Source organism: Lissotriton helveticus, chromosome 1_2 (genome assembly GCF_964261635.1).
Source record: "Lissotriton helveticus chromosome 1_2, aLisHel1.1, whole genome shotgun sequence".
Classification (NCBI taxonomy): Eukaryota; Metazoa; Chordata; class Amphibia; order Caudata; family Salamandridae; genus Lissotriton; species Lissotriton helveticus.
Window position 1 is genome coordinate 273,247,371 of NC_136058.1, and position 20,519 is coordinate 273,267,889.

Sequence of the window (20,519 nt, forward strand, 5' to 3'; positions counted from 1 at the left end):
TCTTGCTGAAGTGTAAGTTTATTCATCTTTGCTGTTAAATAAAAATATTGTCAAACAGATCCCTATTACTACTAGTGTTGCAGATCTTATTTAAAGTGCCTATGTCTAAAGTGCAAAGTGCCAAACAAAGTGCTAATCCATATCAAATCTAAAAATTATGCATTATATATAAAAGACCACGTAAAAAAATCCTTCATATAAGTACATAACAAATAGATAGAAATAAGTGAATGAATTAAAATATTCTATTAAAACCATAATGCAAGACGCAGTGTGCAGAATAGAATAATCCAAGGAGAAAAAAGTTGAAAAAAAGTTTAATAAAATGAGAAATCTGTTGCTTAAATTGTTGTTCAGAAGGGAATATATGTGGTGTACTCTAATCCCAGATTAATTATAACCAAGTATAAAAATCCTCGCTCTAATTATGTCCATTGGGATTTTTAGTATCGAGATCGAGGATATATCTGGTTTCAAGGCGTCAGAGTTTGGCCTCCCGATCACCTCCCCGTCTGGACAATGGTATGGAGTCAATTAGAAAATATCTAAAATCTTGAAGGTTATTTGCATGCATTTCTTTAAAATGTCATGCAAATGGGTATGTGGGGTCACTGTTGGTAATTGCCCTCATGTGCTGCAGTATACGTTTGTGGGCTTGCAACTTGGTGCTACCCACATACTGCAGTCCACAAGGGCAACCAAACACGTAGACCACGTACCATTGCAGATTCCTCCTGAGGCGGAAAGCCGGGAGAGTTGACAGCGATATTTTAACCTTTTAAAACTATTGTGATACTGTGTTTTTTACTTACTTGCTCTTCGGCATAGAACGCTGCAAAATCGAAGCACCCTCGCACAGCCGAATTAGCGCTGCAGTGGGTGAGTGTTTGTTGGGTATTTTGCCGCCATTCCCCGATCCAGCAGACACGCCCACTCGCGCTGGCCACGCCCCCTGCTCCAGGCTATTTAAACCTGCGCTGACAACTAGCGCTTCCATTACAGATTCCTCCTGAGGCGGAAAGCCGGGAGAGTTGACAGCGATATTTTAACCTTTTAAAACTATTGTGATACTGTGTTTTTTACTTACTTGCTCTTGGGCATAGAACGCTGCAAAATCAAAGCACCCTCGCACAGCCGAATTAGCGCTGCAGCGGGTGAGTGTTTGTTGTGTATTTTGCCGCCATTCCCCGATCCAGCAGACACGCCCACTCGCGCTGGCCACGCCCCCTGCTCCAGGCTATTTAAACCTGCGCTGACAACTAGCGCTTCCATTACAGATTCCTCCTGAGGCGGAAAGCCGGGAGAGTTGACAGCGATATTTTAACCTTTTAAAACTATTGTGATACTGTGTTTTTTACTTACTTGCTCTTGGGCATAGAACACTGCAAAATCGAAGCACCCTCGCACAGCCGAATTAGCGCTGCAGCGGGTGAGTGTTTGTTGTGTATTTTGCCGCCATTCCCCGATCCAGCAGACACGCCCACTCGCGCTGGCCACGCCCCTCCTAGCATCCCTTCCTCTTCCTTAAAATATGTGTATCTATCGGAAGCGCAGCGGACGAGCGCAGCGGGCGTGACGATTGCGCGCCCAAGGCGCGTTTAAGGCAAGCTCGTCTGCGCTCGTCAGCGCCAAGGTAGCGCCATGGGCCACCTATGCTGCCGGTTTTGATCTCATACATCAGGAGCATTTCCCTCCCGGGCCACCTTACTCTAGAGAGCAGCTCATTCAATTGGGTCAGCTACATGCAGATAAAGCAATACTTTCCCTAGCACCTACATCACATCCTCGAGCTGATGTAGTACGTGACGATTTTCTGAATTGCGGCCTACTAAACGTCAGGTCCCTGCCTAAACATTGCACGGAGATCCAAACTGTTGGTAAAGGCGGGGGGTGGGAGTGATTTTCAGAGCATCCTGCAGCAATTAAGATCCTTAACTTAGACCCAACTTTGGGCACTGAGATGCTGGGGCTCTCTATCCAGACCCGCTCTGGGACTACTGTCACTGGGCTAGTCTGCTACCTCCCTCCAGGGACGTTTAGCCTTCTACAGCAACAAGCGCTAATCACCACCCTGACCAATATCGCCTTATCTCACCAAAAGCTACTTATCCTCGGTGATTTTAATCTTTGGCGCAATGGCTCACTTGATTCAGCTCTCGGAAACCTTCTTCAAGCATGTGAAAGTTTTGGTCTCTCCCAATTGGTCTCTAAGGCCACCCACAAAGCAGGCCACCTCTTGGACCTGGTCTTTGCGGTACCAGATCTGGTGGTTATGGGGGACACTCTGCCAATGGACTGGACAGACCACTCTTTAGTTAAATTCTTTCTTTTTAAGAAGTTGGACCTACACAAGGCACCTGTCCCGACCAGGGAAGTTAAGTGTAGAGACTGGAAGGCTCTCTCACGACTACACCCTTCTGGTGAATTGTTCCACCTGGACTCGCTCTTCGATGTGAACAAATGCGCTGATGAAAACTACTATTCTTTTTACAACAGCATTTCATTGGTTGTCGACACCCTTGCTCCTCTAAAAACTCGGCTCTTTAGGGGTAAAGACTCTGCCCCATGGTTTAACGACGATCTAAAAACTTTAAAACTGGGTTGTAAACAAGCTGAGAGAAAGTGGAGACGCGACTACAATGAAATCTCTAAAGAATTGTGGAAAACTAAGATTCTTGCTTATGAAAATCTCATTAAAAAATCTAAAGCTGACTATTACTCCTCTCTGATCTGTAACACCGCCAACAACTCTAGGAGCATTTTTAACATCTTAAATAGCGTCACCAACCCGGAGTCTTGCAAGAATGTGATTGTCCCGTCCCAAGATCTCTGCGACAATCTTGCCACATTCTTTAAGGAGAAAATAGAACTGATCCTTAAAGACTTGGACACCTCTCTTGACACTGACTCCCCTTCTGACCCTGGTCCTGTTCCCCCGGTTGACCCACTATCTGATTCGGCTTTGGCTCTGGATAAGTCATTGTTCAGGCTCCTGCCGCTTACATTTGATAACTTTTCTAAGGTAGCTAGAGGGATTGTTTCCGGCTCTCCTTTGGACCCGGTGCCTCCCAAAATTTGGAAGGAATTTGAAGATGAGTTCTTCCCCCCACTCCATCTTATCTGCAATCAATCCCTGGTGACTGGCACCGTCCCTGCTCACTGGAAACGGGCGTTAGTCTCTCCCTTGCTAAAAAAACCCTCCTTGGATCCTGACTGCTCCAAAAACTATCGGCATATCTCACTGCTGCCGTTCCCCGCCAAGATAGTCGAGCGGGTGGTCAGTAACACTCTCTCCACCCACCTGGAACATCATCTTTTACTTGACGAGGACCAATTCGGCTTTCGGCCTGCTCATGGAACCGAAACAGCCCTCATCACCGCTATGGACGAACTTCAAAGGCGTGCAGACAGAAGACAGGCATCATTTTTGATCCTGCTCGATATGTCTGCCGCCTTTGACACAGTAAACCACAAGATCCTACTGAGGCGGTTGTTTGAGGCAGGAGTGAGAGACTCGGCACTGCAATGGTTCCACTGTTTTCTGCAGGATAGGCAGCAGGCAGTTTCTTTGCCTCCTTTCCAATCATCCTTTTCCCCGGTACTGCACGGAGTTCCTCAGGGCTCTGCTATCAGCCCAATTCTTTTTAATGTATTCCTCAGGCCGCTAATCTCGCTTATTAAAGGATTCGGCATCAGAATTGTTAATTATGCCGATGACACGCAGATGATCCTCTCCTCTGAAGGAGAGGATTCTATCTCTGTGGAGGTCTTACACAATTGTCTACGGAACACGTCAAGATGGTTAAAGGCTAATTCACTTCAGTTTAATGTCGGGAAAACCGAAGTGCTTTTTAGCGCTGGAACGAGGATCCCTCGCCCATTCCCTTACAACTTCTGGCCCCCGGAAACAGGTTCCAACGTACGGCCTGCGGACTCTGTCCGCAACCTAGGGGTCATGTTGAACCATGGGCTCAGCATGGACACCCATGTGCAGAAAACATCGGCTTGTTGCCTTGCCATCCTTTGCTCACTTAGGAAGGTTCTGCCCCTTTTACCTACCCATGCCCGCGCCCAAGTGGTTAGATGTACCATCCTGAGCAGGTTGGACTATTGTAATGCCCTCCTGCTCGGGTCCCCTGAGTATCTACTGGACAGGCTCCAAAGGGTCCAATCTGCGGCTGCTAAATTGGCTTTGGGGCTGCCGAGAAGATCTCATGGACCATCTACCCTGGCAAAACTACACTGGCTTCCTCTTAGACAGAGGATCCAATTTAAGGCCCTCTGTATAGTTTTTAGGGCTCTCCACGGGCGCGGTCCAGCCCCTCTAAGATCCAAGTTTGTTTGGTATGCCCCTACCAGACATCTTCATTCATCTGATGCTAAACTGGTAGTTGTTCCTAGATTTAGGAAGGTCAGAGCGGGAGGTAGATCCTTCGAGGTGGCTGCCCCCAGACGAGATTAGGTCCAATAATGAACTCTTGCAGTTTAGAAAAAAGGTGAAAACCTGGCTTTTCCCTTGCTAGCCTTCTCCCCCGGTACCTGTTTTTCGCTCCTCTCTGGTTTCTGTTAGCGCCAGGATGCCTGCAATGGTGACAGTTGCGCTTTATAAATTCTTAAAATAAATAAATAAATACTCTGTCTTACATGTCAGAAATTAGATGTTTTGATAGTATCCTTGGTAAATGGGGAAATATATGAAGTTGTATTAAGCTCATATTTACAGGCCCGACAACTGTTACATTTAAAGAATTATTTCCTGACAGTTAGCCAATTTTTAGAGATTTTTACCTCCAGGCTGCTCTTGACTAATGAATCCCTCGTTGATTTTGATTTTCTAAAAGTAATACTCGGTTTCATAGGTAAAGAGTTTCCAATAATAGGGTCACCGCCTACAACCAACCAATATTTGTTTATGATTCTACGTAGGCAGGGGTGGCTTTAGGCTCATGGTGGCCCTGGGCAGGGAGCATAGGTAGGGGGCCCTGAAAGAGGGGGTCCGGGCGGGGCGGAGCGTGGAGGCCAGTGAAGAAGGGGGGCGTCAGGAGGTTTGGAAGCGGAACAGAGCCGGAGACCGCCAAATCCCTTCCAGGGGCCGCCACGCAAATATGTATCCATCCTTAGAGGATTATTATATTAAGGATATATATTGGCGTGGTGGCTCCTGGGGTTTGGTGGCACTGTGCAGATGCACAGCTTGCACATGCCTAAGGCCGCCCCTGACGTAGGGTATTTTGCTGCTCGTTAGGATCAGTCTAGTTTCTGCTTTAGGACTGTCCTGACTGTTAGAGATACTCAATGCCCTGTTGTTAAGTAAGTCCATTCTAACTTTATTGTTGGCTTTGGAAATTGCATTATCAATAGTCTCATCTTTTTACCCTCTCTGTAAAAATCTGATCTTGCTAATTTGTGATGCTGCTTCCAGATCCTGGTCATTACTGCATGTACGTCGTATCCTCAAAATCTCTCCATAAGGTATACTGTGGATGAGATGCTGATGAAGATGGCTGGTAGCATGCAGAAGGCTATTGCCTGCCGTGGGTTTACGGAAGAGTTTAGCTTCAATTTTGTGATCTTTAATGTATACTTTGAGGTACTGGGTTTTTCAGAACCGGTACTTAACCGGTAACCCAGCGGTGTCAGGGAATACACACACCCAAAGACCTCGAGTCCTTTTCCTGATTCAGACCACAGAAACTCAGAGTCTTCTAGGTGAAGTCAAAGATTAGTTTATTGGCTGCAACCAAGGTAACAAGTGTCCTAGAAGTACAACACGGGGAAGTATATTCTCAGGAGACTGCTCGAATTTACAAAGTCGGGTTTCTCTCTTTATACAGAATATTCAGCTTCAGGCAAACATTCTTCGAATTTGTAGTATGTCATTTACAGTTATTGGTTTACAAAAGAAAAGCAGAGTCATGATGACATGTACATATTTCACGTTGTGCTGCCCATAACAAATCACCCGGCAAGGCCCAACATTTCATCAGATATCAGTGGACCCCCAATAAAAACAGGCACCTCCCCACCATAAAGTAAGTGAAGCAAAAGAGTAAAGACAGATGTGAGCAAGATACGGCAGGTGTGTGCGCAATGAGGAGGTTTATGGCCGGCTGAGCCCTGATGCTATCTTGCTTGGCCACTGGAGAGGAACTGACCTAACAGGTCCGGCCTGGGGCAATGGTTCCAACTGGCATAGGTCAAGGAAAAGTCGATCAAGGTGTACGTGTCCTTCTGGGGTCGAATCCAGCTGGTTTATAAGCCTATGTAAAGGGCAACTCACAAAATGGCTGCCATACACAAAATGGAAGCCGAGGGTTCTGAACGAGAGTGACGATTTCAAAGTGAAATCGTCACTTGAATATGCTGAAAATACCTGTACAGGACGTACTCGTCATTCTCGGTCTTTTGGCACTAAATTCGTCCATTTACGATGAAGTTTTATTCTCGAGTGCAGACACATTACACGAGTCCAGAATTTTCAGTACTACAATCCCTCCTTTTGCCCTTACATAGGCAATTCATCTATCCTCATGTTAGTCTGAGTCCAGATCTATATCCCTAAAGTCATTGAGATGTTGCTGTAACATCATTCTAGTACTTAGTTCATCTCTTGACACAGGTTTCCTTACACATGATGTAACACAGAGGCCACATATTGCAGAAGCACACTGTATGCATAGGCAGAACAGGAAAAGAATGGCTAAGACCATTCCAATGACCATCAGAATTTTCCATCCCCAGGTGGATATCACTTCCCAGAACCAACCCGTTAACGACCAATCCCCTTTTCCCACATGAATAGATTCGGAAATCTTATGTAGTTTGGAGATGGCCTGGTACACTGTTGGAGCATTATCTGGGATAAAAATGCAACAACTTGATTGGATCAATCTGCATACTCCACCTCGGTCTGCAAGGATGACATCTAAGGCGACCCTGTTCTGAAGGGTCATAAGACGATCCGACTGGAGCTCAGCAGTCAAGTTACTAAGGGCACCAGCAGTTTCAGTCACGGTGGACTCAACTACCCTTGTCAATTGTCTTATGTTCCTACTGTTAGCCATGGATCCCCAGAACGGCAGAAAACCCTTTGCGAAGTCCCCAAATTCGTGACCTGCAGTGTCCTCTTTACTCAAGACACCTCTAACTACCCTTGTCCTGTGGTAATCCGCCACTGCTGTGTAGGTGGGAGGTAACAGGAATGAAACAAATCATGAGCCCGAAAAGTCAGGGGGCAACCATGTGTAGGCTCTATCATGACAGATAAAATAAGTACCCTTAGCTGCTAAAAACGCTGGGGAAGTCTGAGATCCAAAGACATATGTTTCTGTACAGACACTCTTCCCTAACTGAGCTCTGGGATTCCTGCCAATACCTTGCAGACACAGGTGACCCTGATGGGGTACGATCCATATTGGGGATGATCCTTTAGCTTGCTGTCTCTCACTGAGAGTGGCTTCATATCCGGTCACGTTCCAATTTACATATGCAAGTATCTCATCATCAGGAGTATCTTCATAAGAAATTACTTCCTTAATCATGTCAACTATGCCTTTTACTAGGGCGCTAGTCTTGAGGTTATCTTTTACAGAACGTAGGGGTTGGATTTCACGTGCATATATGAACATCGTTCTGTACGCCCATGCAGAGCCATTACGACTGAAAGGCAAAACTAGATAAGGGATACCTTTATCCGTAGTGTGAGGCATAAGGCCACAAACCCAACAGTCAGTTGTGTTCATCACTAGCTGGTGCTGGTGCAATAGCTGAATGAAGGAGTTATTAATGAACTCTAATCTTCTATTGTATTCATGGCCAGGAAGGGGGTGGAAAGAATGAGAGGAAACAGTAGTAGGAGGTATGGGTGATGCAGTGGGTGCAAATGTTACACGAAAGGAGAATAAAGCGTAACCTATGAAAAATATCATCATACTGAATAACATACAAATGCACATTATGAAAAAACTTTTCTTTGTCATCGCATTGCATAACATGTTTTTACAGTTCGCTCGTTTGGCAGGTTTCTCCACATCAGGAAACTCCATCCTCTCTAGAGTGCTGCCCGCGGTGGGAGGTTGCCTCTGCTAAGGGATGCTTCCGTCAGTCTAGGGCAACTCCCTTGGACCAACCAGAACTACCGACCTAACGTCGTCAGCTGCACCCCAAAGACTTTAATCAACCGCGGCCCTAGCAGCGGAACCCGGATGGCGGTTCGAAAAACAAAAATAAGCAAGTTACCTAGATGGGAGATCTGCACTTTCAAAAATAGTACTTGGGGGAAAAAGAAGTATCTTTTTTATTTGTCCATGGATCTTAGTCTCAAATTGCAAAAGGAATGACTTTATTAGTTCGTTTTTCTCGGTCTCAAATTATACCGTTGCTTCCCAGGTATTGTCTGATCTGGGAACAAAAGGTCAGGCTCTGTAATGTTCACTCGCTTGGATGGTGGCACAGCCTTGTGCAAAATGTCTTCGTTTTCTTGTTCAGAGTCAGTTCCTTTTACATGTGAATCATTAAAAGGGACGGAGGTTGGCACGGCATCAGGTTCTTTACTCTGGTCATAGGGCAGAGGTAAGGGTACCCTTTTACAGTGGACCCCGTGGATCCAGGCCTTCTTCCCTTCCACTCGAACTGCCGATCTGGTAGAGAGAAGGACGAGGTATGGTCCCATCCACCTGGGCTGGTCGTTTTTAGTCCTTTGGAAGTTCCGCACCAGCACCCAGGTTCCAGGGTCAATGCTGTGTCCCGGAGTCTCAGAGACCGGAGGCAGGGTGTCGTTGACCTGTTGATGCAAAACACGCAATTTAGCCGTCAATTCATACAGATAGTCAAGCAAAACAGGGTGTTCTAGCTCGCTGAGCTTCGTGGGCCTAGGCACTCCCCATATGTTGGCTGGCCGGCCAAAGACAATCTCATAGGGGCTGAGTTTCACTCGCGAATGCACAGTCATTCTGGTGGATAGGAGTGCTAAGGATAGAGCGTCAGGCCATTTAAGACCTGTGCTCGCTTGGATTTTGGCCAATTTAAGTTTTAGCGTGCCATTGTAACATTCTACTAATCCAGCTGATTGGGGGTGATTTGCAGCGTGAAACTTCTGCCTAATGCCTAGCCCTTCACACACTCTTTTCATCACACGACCCACAAATTCACTTCCGTTATCAGACCAGACCATTCTAGGCATTCCGAATCTAGGGAAGTACTCTTTCACAAGGGCTTTCGCTGTGGACAAGGCAGTATTGTCCTTTAGGGGATAGGCTTCTATCCATCTTGAGAAAGCACAAACAACAACGAGCACGTATTTTAAGTTGTTGCACCTTTCCATGTGGATGAAATTTAGCTGCAAAACCTCAAACGGATACGTAGGAGGTGCAAAATGACCAGCTGGAGTTGGGGTTCCCCTACCAGGATTGTGTTGCAGACACACCATGCAATTCTTGACAACATTCTCTGCACACTTGGGAATTCCTGAATTTTTCCACACTGGGGCCAACAACTCGCAAATCCCTTTCACGCTGATATGAGCCATTCCATGAGCCATTGTAACCACTGCAAGCACATATGCATCGGGTAACAACCATCTCTGATGTTCTGTCGATTCAATCCAACAACCGTTTGCATCCATTCTACCTGTACTCTCTCTCCACGTGCTCAACTCTTTCTCTGTGGCCTCAGCTTGGATGGACTTCACACTTTCTATCGTGTCCTCACATATTCCAACATCACCAGTCCATCTTTCAGGGCCTGCAACATACATTCGGCTCATTACATTCTTTGCAGTTTCTTTCGGGATCTCATCAGCAAATGCGTTTCCATGACCAACGTCATCAGTCACCTTCTTGTGAGCACTACATTTTACAATCGCCACTTGTAAAGGCAAAGTCAGTGATTCTAGAAGCTCATTTACCAACTGACCATGCTTAATTTTAGCTCCATGCGAAGTCAGGAACCCACGTTCTCTCCACAATCGTCCAAAACTGTGAGCCACACCAAACGCGTACTGGCTGTCGGTGTAGACAGTCACTTTCATTCCTTTTGACAACACACATGCTCTTGTGAGCGCAATTAGCTCCGCTGCCTGAGCTGAATTATGTGGGATGCGTGTAGCTTCAACAATCGTGTGCAAAGTCGTGACAGCATATGCTGCAGTCGTATCGCCATTCGGAAGCTTGAAACATGAACCATCCACCCACAATGTACCATCACATTCAGCAAGAGAAGTGTCGAAGAGGTCTACTCTTCCTTTCGTCTCTTCTTCTGTTCTATAAAGACAATCATGCTGTTCTGAAGCATCTGATTCTTCTATGAATGGTAATAATGTGGCTGGGTTAAGGGTGTTGCACTTTTGAATGTGCACATGACTTGCTAGCAAAGTCAGTTCGTACCCTGACAATCGAGCACTGGTTAAGTGCTGTGTCTTGGTTCTATTTAACAATGTGTCTACTGCATGTGGGACCATCACGACTAGTGTATTATTCATGACCAGGCCAGCAGACTGTCGAATAGAAACAGCTGCTGCCGCTGTGGCTCTTAGACAACTTGGCAATGCTCTAGCTACCGGGTCCAAAGTCGACGAAAAATACGCGCATGGACGTTAATTGTCCCCAAATGACTGAGTCAACACAGACAATGCACAGCCCTCCTTCTCGTGGACATACAATGTGAAAGGCTTACTGTAATTGGGGGTACCTAACACAGGAGCCGAACATAATGCTGTGCGTAATTCGAGAAAACTTTTCTGACACTCTTCAGACCAAGGAATGGGATCGGGTGTACCTTTACACGTTAATGCCACCAAGGGTTTGGCCAATAACGAAAAATTTGGAATCCACTGTCTACAATACGATGTAATGCCCAAGAAAGCACGCACTTCTCTCTGAGTTCTTGGCACACTCAATTTCGCTATTGCCTGAATTCTTTCTGGGGTAAGTTTCCTTCCCTCCTTCGATAAGAGATGACCTAAGTAGGTCACCTCTTGTCGGCAGTATTGAAGCTTGGAAAGTGACACCTTGTGATGGAAATCGCACAGATGGCGTAACAATGACATTGTTGCTTTCTTGCAAATTTCCTCAGTATCCGCAGCTATAAGCAAATAGTCAACATACTGTACAAGAGTAGCACCTTTTGGCAAAACAATCGTATCAAGCTGTGTTTTTAGAGCTTGACTGTATATTGACGGACTTTCACAGTAGCCCTGAGGAGCGCGTTTAAAACGGAAGCTTCGACCTCCTAAACTGAAGGAAAAAATATCCCTGCTCTCCTCGGCGAACGGGATGCTGAAGAAAGCATTCTTCAGGTCAATCATCGAAAACCAAGTGGCAGAAGCTGGAATCATAGTCAATAATGTAGTAATGTCTGGGACAACTGGAAATTGTGGCACCACGATCTTATTCACCTCTGTGAGATCGATCACAAATCTGTACACCGGTGGCTGAGATGGGTCAGTTCGTTTTAAAACTGGTAGAACAGGACTATTGCAAACATTTCCTCGTGTTTCTTCAATCACATCCTTTTCAATTAACTCGTGAACGATCGCTAGCAAAGCTTTCTCGCCTTCACTAGAAATTCTATATTGGGGAATTCGTGGCATTTTAACTTTGGTTTTCAATGTTACAACATATGGTGGAATTTGTAAAAGACCGACATCGTTAGGACCTGTAGCCCAAAGAATGTCCGGAAGAAACGACAACTCTGTTGGAAGTTTGTCTCTCGACAAATACATGGCAGAAACCACTTTCTTACCTAAAGTGAGTTGTACTCCCGAGGGAGAACAGTACAAAGTCGCATACAATCTTTTTAACAGATCCAATCCCAACAAATTTTCACCACAACCTGTTGTCAGAATAAGGGGTGCTTCTAATTCACGGGGACCAACAGAAAGAGTCAAAGGGACAGAAATTGGATTTCTAACCGGGGCGCCAGAAAAACCTACTGATACATTCGTTTCGCCAGACAAAGGTGCGCCAGGGAGTTTGGAGTGCATAATAGAACTCTTTGTAGCACCAGTACCCAACAGAAAAGGTTCTGACACACCTGATGTAATCACCTCAACGTATGGTCCGCTCTGATCTACTGGAACTGAAACAACTCCCTCTCTTTGTCTATGGCTGTCCTAGCAATCATTACTCTCCCAATTCTCACTTTCTGTATAGTAATCATTTGTATAGTACTGAGCTGTCCTACCAGATGTGTTATTCTGCTGATCAAACTTGTTCATGGAATTTTGAGGTGGAAGGGGACGTTCGTTCCGGGGGGCATTCCCGTGTCCTCTTCCTCTAGGCGCTTCTGAGCACCTCGACCTCTTACACCAGAAGCGCCATTCGCGCACTGTAGTAGGATAGGGCAACTATATTTAAAATGTCCTTCCTCCTTGCAATACGAACATTGGTTGGGACCTACAGAAACACGTGGTTGACAATACTCGATCCTTTGGCGAGTTCCTCGGATATTGTTGAGGCTGCTGCAAATTACTCTGGTAATTATTCTGACCGTTATTATTTTGACCGCCACCACCACGTCGTGGATATGCTTGCTGTAACAAAACCTTCGTTTTCAATTCTTTCGTTTTCTTTTCTACTTTATCTTTCTCGTCTTTGTCTCGATTTTCGTAATACTGTGCTGTAGCTAATATCTGTGCCGAAGACGAGACTGCCCAAGAACTTTCCGAGTCCTTTAACTTTTTGCACAACTCAGGAAGCAAATTGTGCACGAATTTATCGACGAACAGTCTCTGACCACCTTCTGTGCTCATATCTTGACCACTGTGGTCGACAAAAGTTTCTTCAAATCTGGTGAAGAAATCAGACACCGTTTCATCTTTCTTCTGTTTACATGCAGATAGTTTATCCCAATTCACGCGTATTTCAGGCATTATCTTTTTCATATAATCAATTATTTTACCAGGCAGTTCTGCTATCAAAGGTTCAGGCTTAGCGCCACCTACTTGTAGGGCATCTGTCGCAGTAATGTTAGCCCATGAGTCACCTAATTCCTGATCATGATCCGTGTGACGAATCTTTGCCCATAAAGGCTGTGGAACAACGTTCCCAAATAACATATCGATATCGGCTAAATTCATTACACATGACCCAGCAGTCTGCGACAACTCTTTGTAATATCCTGCAGGGTTTTTACGCGGATCAGGTAATGTCTGTTTAAGTGCTAAAACTTCAGCTCGCTTCCATGGGACATGTACCCACACACGCTGAAAGTGTGGGAGAATAGGTGGATTAGCCGTTGCGTCACCCTCTCTCCATTGAGGGGGAACTTCTCTCATGGGATACTGTTGCGCCTTTTTCCTAGGTGTATCGCGCTCAGATTGCGAACCAGAAGTGTTCCCTTTACTGCGATAAGACAACAATATCTCAACCGCTTTTTGGACATCGGGACCTACGATCATTCCTTCCACAAACTTGAACCGTACACGACACAACTCCTGCGGGTTGCATTCTAAATCATTGTCTTCCAAATCCTCACAGAGGAAAACACACATTTGTTCGAAAACATATCTCTGTGTCGGTGCTTCCCACTGAAGGAAAACTTTCATGACAGATTCAACGTCATATTTTACAGGATCCATAATCCATGTATGAGCTAAACGATTCAATACATCTCTCTCTTGGTAGTCAGGCAGTTGACTTCGCAACTGTCTTCGTTCCGTGTTAGGGGTCGTAGTAGGCAACCCGAAAAGAGGTGAGAAAATATTAGTTACAGTGCTGGCCATTCTCTGTCGAGCGGAAGGAGAAACTGAAGGAGAACGGGTGGAAAAACAGGGTGAGATAAGGCTGAAGTAGAGGCAATAGCAGAGGGAGCATTATGAGAAATCGAAGGTGCACTAGGCAAAGTCGTAGAAGGCATAAGCGAAGTAGATGTAGTCGGTGTGCCTTGAGGAGGCTGCACCGGAGGAGCGGAAGCCAGCTGAAGAGCAGCTGGTGGGTGCTGTAGAGGAGCAGGCATAACAACCATGGGCGGCGCAACTAAGCGTTGCGGAGGCGCCGTGGCTGTTTGTGCATAGGGGGGTGGTGAACTTAACAAATGGCCCATTAACGGGTCTTCCTTAAGGTCTTTTGCTGCATCCTTCTTGGGACGCGGCAAAACTGGATAGCATTTATCTATCGCCATTTTACGTTGCCTGTGCAACTACTCACTCATCTGTTCTTCTTCATTGTCTTTAAACTGCATAGCAGCTTTCATTACTGAAATATTCCCTTCTCTCTTATTTTTCTTCTCTAATTTAATTTCTTTTTGTCTGGCCTCTTTACGCCATAAGCGGAAAGAGTCAAACATCGCCGGCCGGGCTTTCTTTTTAAAGAGTTTAACTTCAAGGTTGTCTAAGATTTCGGAATCAAAACTACCATATTGGGGCCATTTTAGAACACCATCTTTCCTGGTGTATTTAATCCATACTTCGTTGTAGGTGATGGGGCCTACCCCATGTTTCACATATAGCTCGTAGGTTGGAGTTCCAACCGGAGGAACCGGACATGAGTCCTCCAATCGGGAGTCCCTATTATTACTGCCAAGACAAAACAAATTTCCAAGTCTAAGACCAGGCATCTTCGCTCTCTAGTCTAGTTCCAAACTTCAAAGGTTTATCGATTACGATATTTCTCGTGAATACACGAGTCCTTCGGTTTTGGTGCTTGCAAGTACCAACACAAAACTTTTTATCCCAAGGATACCAAAACTAAGATCAACTAAGTACTGGGAGACTTAACTGAGATATCGATGACGTCACCAGAGGACTCGTCTCAGTGTTTCGCTCTACCAAACTTCAAGGGTCCAAATCAGGGCGATAGCCAGGGCAGCAGACCTTCGTAGCCGTCGGGAAGCGGGGAACCTCGCAGCAAAGACTTTCGGACCACGTCGACATGCAGGGGTCGATGAAGTGGCAGGCCTTCCTCCAGAATTTTCACACGAAGCTCCTCACGATCCTCTGGCTGACTGGTACCACTGGAATCCCCCCAAACGTTGGGCGCCAACTGAGGTACTGGGTTTTTCAGAACCGGTACTTAACCGGTAACCCAGCGGTGTCAGGGAATACACACCCAAAGACCTCGAGTCCTTTTCCTGATTCAGACCACAGAAACTCAGAGTCTTCTAGGTGAAGTCAAAGATTAGTTTATTGGCTGCAACCAAGGTAACAAGTGTCCTAGAAGTACAACACGGGGAAGTATATTCTCAGGAGACTGCTCGAATTTACAAAGTCGGATTTCTCTCTTTATACAGAATATTCAGCTTCAGGCAAACATTCTTCGAATTTGTAGTATGTCATTTACAGTTATTGGTTTACAAAAGAAAAGCAGAGTCATGATGACATGTACATATTTCACGTCGTGCTGCCCATAACAAATCACCCGGCAAGGCCCAACATTTCATCAGATATCAGTGGACCCCCAATAAAAACAGGCACCTCCCCACCATAAAGTAAGTGAAGCAAAAGAGTAAAGACAGATGTGAGCAAGATACGGCAGGTGTGTGCGCAATGAGGAGGTTTATGGCCGGCTGAGCCCTGATGCTATCTTGCTTGGCCACTGGAGAGGAACTGACCTAACAGGTCCGGCCTGGGGCAATGGTTCCAACTGGCATAGGTCAAGGAAAAGTCGATCAAGGTGTACGTGTCCTTCTGGGGTCGAATCCAGCTGGTTTATAAGCCTATGTAAAGGGCAACTCACAAAATGGCTGCCATACACAAAATGGAAGCCGAGGGTTCTGAACGAGAGTGACGATTTCAAAGTGAAATCGTCACTTGAATATGCTGAAAATACCTGGAGAAGTGTGGCTCACTGGTTAGAGGAGGTAGATCCTGAAGCAGAGGTCAGACCCGGGACCAGGGTTCAATTCCCGACGCGGCAGGGTCTTGAGCCCAAATATCCACGGACTCGATAATTCTCGTTTCGGTACCTACTCGAATCACGGGTTCACACTCTACAGCTCTGGGCATCAGCTTGCTTAATCTCCACTACGGCCCCCCTGCGGCGGGATGCCTGGCTTCCACCTTGGGGATGCCCAGTACGGGTATCCCACAGGGAAAAAGCCAGGACGGGTTCCCAAGGCAAGCGCCGAGATGCCTACGGGTAATCGAGCGCTATATAAGAACGCATAATAATAATAATAATAACCTGTACAGGACGTACTCGTCATTCTCGGTCTTTTGGCACTAAATTCGTCCATTTACGATGAAGTTTTATTCTCAAGTGCAGACACATTACACGAGTCCAGAATTTTCAGTACTACAACTTCCACATCCAGAAAGCATACAGACTGGTCGCTGATTGTAGCTGTGAAGTGCAAGTTTATATTGTTTTTGTTCAGGTTTTGCAAAAAATCATGAGCTGGTTCTAATGTATCACGCCATTTCAAAAATAAATCGTCGGTATAGCGTAACCAGACTTTATCTGAGTGTCAACGATAGTTTTAAAGTCTCTTTTCAAGATTACTTCTTCCCACCAGCCCATATGTAGGCAGGAGTAGCTAGGGGAGAAACAAGCTCCCATAGCTACTCCTCTTATCTGTTGCAGGACCTGGTTATGGAATAAAAAATAGTTGTTATTCAAGCTGTAAGTAATCATAGCGATTACCATTTTGTTATGTTGGACCAGAGGTAAGATTCTGCTGTCTAAATAGTATTGCGCGGCTCTAATGCCGTCTTTATGGTGTATGCTTGTGTATAAAGACGTGATATCTAAACACATTAACAAGCAGTCATGTTCCCATACAACATCATCCAATTGTCTTAGGAAGTCCCCAGTATCATGCACAAAGGATGGAAGGCTTTTAACCAAGTCTTGTAAGAAAAACTCGTTATATTTTGTCGTATTTTCCAAAAAGCCCCCTATTGCTGAAATTATTGGTCTACCTGTTGTGGTTGTGGCATTTTTGTGTAGTTTGGGGAAGAAGTACATGATTGGCATTACAGGGTGTTTATGTAAAAAAAAAACTGTATTCATCCATGCTGATAACTCTCTCCCAGTGTGTGTCTGTGATGTGTATGTCGGACCAAGATAAAGTAACCATGTGGAGAAAGCAAGACAAACAGAGGGGACGGGAAGAATAAATGAGAAAGAGCGGAGAACTAAAATATGAGACAAAAAAGAGAGAGAGGGAGAATGAGAGGACTACAGAGAGAGGAGATTAAATGAGAGTAAAAGTGAGAGTGGGAGACTGAAATGGAAAGAAAGGAAAAGAGAGCAAGAAAGAAAATGATAGGGAGAGATAGAAAACGAAAAAAGATAGCTAGAACAAGTCTGAGAGGGGACAGACAGAAAGCGAGAATGAGTCTAGGGTAAACCTAAAGCTTTTCACCTAAAACGCTGGCTCCTGATGTTCACTCCAAAAACAGAACAGAAAACCTGCTGTGTAGGCCGGAGCTGCTGTTCCTTTTATGTTTCATTCCTTTGGGTCTTTGCAGAACGGAGGATGGGGGGGGGCGGAGGGCGTGTTTCTCAGGCGGGATCAGTGCCAGGTGTTCAGGAGGTTTCACGTCGCCACCTGCAGCCCTGACCCCCGCCCCCGCCCTCTTCATCTGAAGTTTAATACAGTCTCAGACAAGACCCGCGCGCCCACAGCCCAGCACGGCACTCCGGAGCAGGAAGTCGGGAGAGGAATGTTCCTGTCGAGGAAATAAAGGAGGGATTGTAAGAAAATGAGGAACAGACTGAGGAGGGAGCAGGTCGTCTGGCCGAGCTAAGGAATGTGAAATAACTGTGTACATTTAATAATAAGAAAAAAGTGCCTTTGGTTGAAGCTGTTACTCAATACCTCACAAAGGTCAAATGCCACGTTCAGCGCCTGCGCACACCAAACTCTGAACTATTCAGCTGACGTAAGCGCTGAGATGTTATCACACACAGGAGACACAGCCCAAGCCACACTAAGGGGCATATTATCAAGAACAGGCGATAAAATTATCGCCGCTTTATCGGCAGGAAACTGCCGCTAAAGCGGCGATAATGGGCTTGATAATATGCCCTTGTGAATTCCCATAGCAGCCCAGGTTAACACAAGAACCTGGGCTGCTATGGGAATTCACAAGGGCATATTATCAAGGCCATTGTCGCCGCTTTAGCGGCAGTTTCCTGCCGATAAAGCGGCGATAATTCTATCACCTGTTCTTGATAATATGCCCCTCAGTCTCTCCCCCTGTTGATTTATTTGAAAACAAGCCAAAGGAGTATAGAAACAAGCATTGGCAAAAACAATAGTTCTGGTTTTAAAGGAATGTTGTATGGTAGTGTGAAGCATTACAAGAAAATAGCTTGGGAATAGGTATGTATTTGTATAGAAGAACTGTAGAATAATATCGGTGTAGGTAAGAGGTCAGGTGACAGTGTGCATTGCCAAACCATCCTAAAATCTATGTAGAATAATGAATGCCCTTGCTGGCAGCGAAAAACACCATCAATTATCTATTTATCTAAGACACTTTAATAGCATTTCTATGTAATGTGTGCACCAGAAGGTTCAAGTTCTGGCAGTAGAACAAATAAAATGATCACAAGCTGTGTGGAGAACAAGCACTCTTTTTTGGAAGCACACAACTTCTGCCCAATCAAAACATGTACTCCTAGCTCCCAGAATGTAGGGGTAGCTAAAGCCTCTCTCCTGGTGATTTCTCATTCTCAAGCAATTGTCTGGCAACAGCTGCGCTGTCAAGCGAGACCATAAAAATACCTAACCATGAGGGGCAGAGGAACCTTTCCTCAGGTGCCAGCTGGGTAAAAGCAGTGTCTCACTGACACAGTAGAAAGAACCAGGAGCATGTGCATAAAGCAGACCTCTGCAACTCCTGCGGCACAGGGAGCCGCCACCCTTCAGGTGCCCCCCACACTACTCAAAGCATATGGATATCTTTGAAATATACACATTCTCCAGGGAAGAGCCATTGCTTTATAGTAGCCACTGACCAGGGGCAGTACGAGCAGTCCCATCCACAGTTCCACATGAAACATAGACTCCCAAAACATATTTTGCTGAATCAAAAAGCCTAAAAGTTACACTGCAAAAATGTCAACATTCATACAAATCTGCATGCAAAAGTTTTCATCTATATTTAATTAAAAAATACAGCCAAACTCACTTTTCACCTATTTTGGGGCTGAGGGTAATTTACTATTCTAACTCCACTACTAGCAACCTTTGGGATATCTGATTGACCATAAGCTTTGGTGAAGGTTGAAACTTTCAACAGGTCACGGTGTTGGTTAAGTGTATATTTTAGAGTCTAAGTTTTTTCAATTTTTCCACATGCTGCCCTAAACGCTAAACAAATTTAAAAGTGCTTTCATACAGGATTATGCTGAAAAATGAGTTCTGGTGAATCGGAAACTTGACTAAGATCACACAATTTAAGTGAGAAAGCCACAATTTATCCAGGTTTGCCGGTCTAAAACTGGGCCCGATTCACAGAACTAACTTAAGACAAAATCCTAAACTTACTACCATTTTCGTATTCACAGAAGGCACTTACTCATTTTGGTATTCACAAAAGACACTTACTCATTTCGGTAATACCGAAAGTCTTAAAATTAGGATTTTTTTCAATTTAGTAGTAGTAAAGTTAGGACTCCTAACTTTAGGACTCCTAAATGCCTTCTGTGAATACCGAAAGTCTTAAAATTAGGATTTTGCTCAGTTTAGTAGTAGTAAAATTGAGAAAATCCTAATTTTAAGACTTTCGGTAATCACAGAAGGCATTTAGGAGTCCTAAAGTTAGGAGTCCTAACTTTACTACTACTAAACTGAGAAAAATCCTAATTTTAAGTCTTTCGGTATTCACAGAAGCCATTTAGGAGTCCTAAAGTTAGGAGTCCTAACTTTACTACTAATAAATTGAGAAAAATCCTAACTTTAAGACTTTCGGTATTCACAGAAGGCATTTAGGAGTCCTAAAGTTAGGACTCCTAACTTCTGTGAATACCGAAATGAGAAAGTGCCTTCTGTGAATACCAAAATGAGTAGGTGCCTTCTGCGAATACCAAAATGGTAGTAAGTTTAGGATTTTGTCTTAAGTTAGTTCTGTGAATCGGGCCCTTAGCCACTAAATGGGTATCTATGCGTCTCTCCTTTTTTAGGTCGAGACTATTATATCCCGCAAGGGATAAATAGACGAGAGTATAGTGGAAAAACCAAGGTCTTAGACCATCGCGGATTTCGGACAGTTCGTGTGGTGCACTTGCGCGGAAAGCGCGTCCACATCAAAGCCATCAGCCTCCCTCCCACAGGCATCTGAAGCTTCCCCCAGCGTGCGCTCAGCCTCAGGCATTTCTCCCCCCCCTAATTATTCACCCCTGCTGTTGCTGCCCACGGCCGTACTTTCACGGCCACCAGGCCCTGTCTCTTTCAACATCCTCCCCCCTCCCAGTGTACTTTTATTTTTATTTTTGATCCTCTTTACTATTCTTCTCATCATCCTTATGGCTGCAGCCTCTACACTTGTTTATTGCGTACTCATGTAATGTCATTAATACATTCTTTTTTTCCTAGGTGCTCCTACGTATATTGACATATTTGATACACAAGCT